The sequence below is a fragment of the Blastomyces gilchristii genome (assembly GCF_000003855.2).
Source record: "Blastomyces gilchristii SLH14081 genomic scaffold supercont1.41, whole genome shotgun sequence".
NCBI lineage: Eukaryota > Fungi > Ascomycota > Eurotiomycetes > Onygenales > Ajellomycetaceae > Blastomyces > Blastomyces gilchristii.
Window position 1 is genome coordinate 212,267 of NW_003101642.1, and position 6,951 is coordinate 219,217.

At 29.2% G+C, this 6,951-nt stretch overlaps 1 pseudogene across 1 annotated transcript; it reads left to right on the forward strand.

The window, feature by feature from the left end:
- Positions 1-4,624: 4,624 nt before the first annotated feature.
- On the forward strand, positions 4,625-4,705 carry BDBG_18006 (annotated as a pseudogene). Its single transcript has one exon. The product of its transcript is annotated as a tRNA-OTHER (tRNA).
- Positions 4,706-6,951: the final 2,246 nt, after the last annotated feature.

A 6,951-nucleotide genomic window follows, 5' to 3' on the forward strand; every position in this document is an offset into this window, starting at 1 on the left:
TATCTGTATATAAGAAAGAACAGACTTACATCTGCTAAAACAGTATCTCAGTCATTGATAGTAACTTTAGTATGTAGAAGAAGATTATATCAGTCATCTTAAGAATGATTATAGAACTTATGAAGATAATTCTTCACTGTCTGAATTATTCATTCTGATATATCATCAGTCTCAGAGTAATATGCAGTTAATAAGTAATATATAATCTTGAGAACTTGATAGATTCTTATTCAGAGAGTGCTTATAAATTAACAGTCTTGATCTGATACTATAGATCTCAGTAATTCATACATTCAGTAGAATGAGCTTTATAGAAAGACTTTAATAACTTGTTCAGTATTTATTTTATCATAAGATTCTAATATAATATCTTTACTCAATCAGTTAATAATAATCAGAACATTCTTATAACTCTTACTCTTAGAGAGATCAATAGCAAAGTTAATTACTATATCTCATCAGATTCTATTAGAAATATTAAGTGATTTCAGTAGATCTTTTCTACAGTTCTTTTATAAGATAATAGAAGAATAATAGTTACAGTTTTAAACAAAGTATCTGATACTGTTCAATATCTCAGATCAGTAGAATTCTCAAGAGATCATTTAATACAGTTATTCATAACTCAGATAATCAGTTATACATAAATTATATATCTCTTATATTATTCAGGTGTATAAAAGTTCAGAATAAGAGAGTTAGTATTATTTATAAAATTATAGAGTGTTATTGTCATTGATTGAGTATTCTGAGATGTCAGTTCTTATACATAGTTCTGAGAGAAATCAGAGTGCTTCTTAATATACTGCTTCAGTGAGTGCTTAGAGAAGTTCATTAGTTTGAGCTGTTATATATCATAATTCATTCAGTGTAGATTTGAGAGAAGTTGAGATATCAGTATCAGTATCAGTGTTAATATCAGTGTTAGTTTAGAGAGAAAATATTCTAATCAGAGAAGTGTGTATAGTGTCATAAGTAATCTTATCATAATCAACTAGTATTTTCAGATCTAAGAGTCAGTACTCTCAGTTCATTCAGTGAGTGTCTGTTACATTAGACAATATATCTTACTCTTATTATAAGAGAATATCTGTCATTGAGTTCTGACTGCTGAAGTGATCGTGTATTATGAAATGAAAACAGCTTAATAGCTCAGATCATCACATCTGTTATTCAGTAAGCTTGTAAGTGATAGTAAAGTATTTAAGATTCTTACAATCTATAATTATCTCAAATTTGAAGACACTTCAGAACTCAGAGTCTTATTCTTCTAGACAGTGTACTATTATAAGAAGTTTCTTATTATAGATCTCATAGTTGTATTTAACAGAGCTTAACTTCTTAGATATGAAGATACATAATTATAAGACATCTTCATTATTATATTATAATATCACTCTCTCTGTAATATAGTCAGAGAAGTCAACTTCAACAACTATTTCACAGTCAAAGTTAAATATTATTAATAGAGATATATTAATAAATATCTTCTTCATCTGTATAAATGCAGCATTAGTGTTCACTGATTATTGAAATACTGAGTTCTTCTTAATAAGTTCTGTAAGTAATCTTATAATATCTGAGAAGTTTTGTATTATTATTATTATTCTTCAATTATAGATGTATGCAGTCAGAGACTATGACATCTACCTGAGAACTTTTAGTTCCCAGGGTTTTTCCTATATCTGTAAAGTTAACTATTATACATTCATCAATTTCAGATATGCAAAATCAGAAAATTCCAGCTCAGAATACAAAAACCATTTACAAATTGCAGTGTTTTAACATCTTCTGATACTTTGAAACCATTTGACAATATCATGACAAAGGAAAAGAGAACACAGTCTTAAAGATAGACACATTAAATAGATAGATAGAAAGGAATTGAAAAAAAAAGATAAAGTAAAGAAAGACTGTAACAAAACAAATTATTAAAAGATAGTATATAGCTGTTTTAACAGACTATATCTGGTTGATTTCCTCCTCTTCATATTCAGATAATTCTGAATTTAGCCATTTTCTTGTAGCTGCTTGAGTTTCTGATAGAAAGTCTATTAAGTATTTAATTCCTGTCTCAGTTGAGAATAAGAATCTCATATTTAATTGATTTAGATCATACTTCTCTTTCAATCTGGCTCTGAGACTATTGTATAATGCACAGTGCATTACAATATGCTCAGGATTCTCATTTGTATTGCAGAATGAGCATTCTATTGAGTCAAATCTATCATCAAATCTTTGTATATGAGATTTGAAATAGCCATGTCCTAGTTTCAGCTGTATTATAGATGAGAATATTTTCTTTTTACATTTAATTGAACAAGATTTCCACTTGGGTTTTGTTTCAAATCTTGAATAATGTATACTCTTCTTTTGTTTCTGCCAGCTTTCATTTCACTTGTCTAAACAAGATTCTTTTATTTTTCTCTTTATAAAAGACCAGAACACAATTTTTTGAATAGATCTGCTTAATTCTGCACTCTTTTTTACAGCTGAATCAGCCAATTCATTGCCATGAATATTCATATGAGCAGGAACTCAGTGCAGATGAATTATCAGCTTTAATATTCTTCTCTTTTGAATTTTTCAAACAGAGTTTAAGATCAGTTCAGGATTCATTTGATCATTATAAATCTGACTATTTCTAAGTCTTTTTAAAGCAGCTTGACTATCAGAGAATATTCATGCCTCTTTCAAACAATTTCCTCTTTTATGAGATTTTATTTCAATGAGTTTGAAAGCTTTCACTATTACAAATAGTTCATCATCAAAGACTTCAGATTCACAGCCTAGATTTCAGAAATCTGAGATAAAATTAATATTATCTTCAGTATAAGCAATGCCTGCGCCTAATCTATTCAAATTCTCATTTTTTGAGTCATCTGAATAAATCAGAATAGAGTCTTTTATATTGATTGTAGAGATTCTCTTCAAATGCTGTTCATATTCTTTCTCTTTTGATAGTTCACTTATTTATAAGTCTATAAGACATTCAAGCTTTTCTCTCCAGAGAGATAACTTCTCATGATCAACTTTTTCAACATTTAGAGAAGAGAATTGGTTTTTAATCAGAGAGCATAGTCTGTACAGTTGAGAAGGCATTTTCTTTGAAGAATTATTTTCATTTCAATCAAGAAATCTATTCCAATCCAGTTCATTTCCAGAGTTAATTGATGGAAATGAAGAAGAGACTCTTTCTCTGATTATATGATTTGAGCTCATCTTTACAACTCTCAGAGCATAGTTCATACAGGCCTTTTCAAATCTAATAGCAGGAGAAGGAATTGAAGCTTCAATTTCCATTGCTTTAATAGAAGATAATTTGAATGCTCTCAGAATTCTTCTCAAGGCTCTGTTTTGCAGACTTTGAAAGAGTTCAGTGAAATTCCCTTGATTATTCCATCAAACTTGAACTTCATAATCAGCTACTGATGTAATACAGGCTATATATAACTGTCTCATAGCCTGGAGAAGTTTTGTATAAATCACTGATAGAAGTTAGTAAATTCAATGAAGCTTTATACATCTTTCATAGTGTGTAGAGCTTCTTATTCAAGAATAGCAGAGATCTTCTCAGAATTCATTCAGATTCTCTTACTAGCTTCTATAATAAAGTTTAGATATTTTATACTTTTAACTTTAAAATTACACTTATCTATGTCTATCAGTAGTTCTGCTTCTTATAGTTATTATAATACTCTTCACATATATTCTTGATATTCTTTTCTGAACTCATCAGTGAAGATGAGAATGTCATTGAGATACACAGATATAAATTTATTAAGAAAATCTCAGAGTGCTCAGTTGATATACTTCTGAAATATACTGAGAGTGTTAGTCAGTCTGAAAGATGTGACTATTTATTCAGAGAGATTATATTATGTTCAGAATACTGTAAGTCACTTATCTTCTTCAGTAATACAGATCTTATGAAATGCAATGATGATATCTAGCTTTGTAAATCATTGAGCTTATTCAATGTAAGCTAGAATTTCATTGATAAGAGATAAAGAATAACAGTCTTTCTTTGTTAATCTGTTCAGTTCTTAATAGTTTACACAGAATCAGAGTTCTTTATCTGATTTGTTTACAAAGAGAATAGAAGCTGCAGTAGATAAGTTACTAATATATATAAATTCTTTATTCAACACATTATTAAGTATCTTTCAAAGAAGAAGAAGTTCATCTCAGAACATGTTATAAAGAGAATCTTATAATAATTCAGAGTTCTTATTATTCTTCTTTTTTAACTTAATACTGTGATTCACTTCTGAACCTTATAAGAGAAGTAGATTTATAATATTATTATCTTATCAAAAGATATTTAGATATTTATAATATTATTGAGAAAGTTTTATATAGAAATCTGTTATTATAGTACAGAATAACTTCTCTAGAGCTTTCTTAATATTAGTCAGACTAATGACATAGATTATTATATAGTTTTACTATCAGTGACTTTGTCAGCAGTCTTATCAATGACTTCTTTTTTAGAGTATTTTATAAGTGTTGACATAGATCTGTGTAAGATTCATAGTCTTGTAAATATTATCTTTATAAATTCTATCATTGTTAGAGAATATTAAGCTTCTGTTTTAAGCATTTAATAAGATACCTTGTTCAAGCCAGCGTGGCTCAGTTGGTAAGACTGGTAACCAAGGCCGCACACATTAGAGATGCGTGGGTTCGAATCCCACTGCTGACACCTGCTACTTCTTACCCATGAAAGCCCTCATGTAATAGAGGCTGAGTCTAATTAGTAAGACTTGATGCAGAGTAGAACTCTCTACTGCAAGTCAAGCCACTAGTTAAGTAAGATTCTGTGAACACTCATCAGAGCTGGTATGAAATGTTAATATCTCACTATTCTACTGTGCACTCATCAAGGTTCTAACAAGATAGAGTTAAGCCTAATGTAGTGATTATACACTACTTAAGCAAGTCTCTAACTAGAGCTGTCATTGAAGCCTAGCTTCTCTTCAAATACAGAGAATGATTTTGAAAATCATCTGACTAGCAGGCCTAGATGCATATCTAGGCCCTAGACAGAGCACTCTGATAGGCTAGAGCCTGCAAGCTCCCTGCCAAGCCCTAATACTGGCAGGAAGAACTGCAGTCATCAAGCCTATAATTAGTCTCTAACACAGAGTGAGGTCATGATAGCTGATTGATAGGCCTATGAGCATCTAATGAGGCCGAGATCAGCAACTGAAAGCTTGATATGTACATCATCAAGTGAGTGATGACAGTCACTAACTAACACCTCTGGAAATTAGTGACTGGCCTGAGAGGACAGACACAGTGATCGGTTAATTATAGAGAGTTAAATGTAATTAGCTTAAGATGCATTCTGCGGGTGGCTAGTGCCTGTAGTCTAATGAAAAGAAGACTTGTAAACTGGTTTATTGATTCAAATAAGACATCAGAATCAGGTCATGAGATTATTCAATTTAATATTAAACTAAGTGAAAAATAAATGAGTGAAAATCCTCTTCTCTCTAATCAGTTTAACTTTGAAAAAGCTGATTAAAAAGCAGTTGAAGAAAGTATAAAACTGTTAAAATCTGAAAGATAGAATGAGCTATATTGAAATTCTGATCAAGATATCTCAAATGAAATACTTGAGAATAGAGTGAAGCTTATTACATCTATTATTCTAACAAGTGTTAGAGATAATATTTCAAAGAGAAAATCTTCTGAGTATTCAAAATCTTGATGAAATGAGAATATCTTATCTAAAAGAAAAGCATTAGCTACTGCTAGAAGAGATTGAAAGAATGATATAATATCTAATAAAGAGTTCAAAACTGTCAGAAATGAATATTTTTCAGATATTAAAAGAGTTAAAACAGACTGCTGGAATAAATTTCTTAAAAAAGTATAAGAAAAGAAAGTTTTTAAAGCTTTTAACTATACTAAAATAAGAAGTGTAGCAAAACTTTCAGCCTTAAAATATAAGTTTCACAATGAATCATATACAGTAAACTCTTTTGAGAAAAAATATCAAGCTTTCATGAGAATTCTCTTTCAGAACTCATCAGATTCAGATTCAGATTCAGAGAAAGAGAATATATCACTTCTTAACTATATTAATGAAAATAACTGAGAATGATCTGATCTTACACAAGATGAATTAGAGTCAGCTATCTTCTCAAGTTCTGTTAAAACTGCTGCAGAACCTGATTCAATTAATCACTTAATTATTCAAAATATATATTTCTACTTAAAGAATGAATATTTTGAGCTCTTTTTCAATCTCTTGAAAAATGAATATTATTCTGAATACTGAAGAGAAGTCACTGAAGTGATTCTTATAAAACCTAATAGAAATACTTCAATTTCTAAGTTATATAGAGTAATATCTCTATTAAACTGTCTAGAAAAGATTTTGAAAAAGATAATAGCTACTCAACTATCTTTTATTAGCTTTATTAATAACTCTCTTTTATTCAGTGAATAAATGAGAGATAGAAAATAATGTTCTGCAATTAACACTGTTCTCTCAGTTATTCATGATATTTAAATAGTAAAGCATAAAGATCTGGTCTCAACTGCAGTTTTTATTGATATAAAAGAAGCATTTGATCATGTTTCAAAGTCAAAGTTAATTCAGACTTTGAAGATGTTAAAAATGTCACTTTCTCTAATAAAATGAGTTAACTGTTTTATATCTAAAAGAATCATACAACTTTTCTTTGATAAAATGAAATAAGACAAGACTGAGATAAAAATAGAAGTATCACAAGAATCTTCAATCTCATCTATTTTATTTGCAATATACACTGCATATCTATTTAAAAATAGAAATATGAGAATAGTACAATCTCTGAGTTATATGAATGATATTGATCTAGTCTACAGCTTAAAAACTATTAAAGAGAATTTGAAAGTGATTGAAGAAGCTGCAAAGAAAATCTTTATTAGAGCAGATATTAATCAAATTCAATTTAA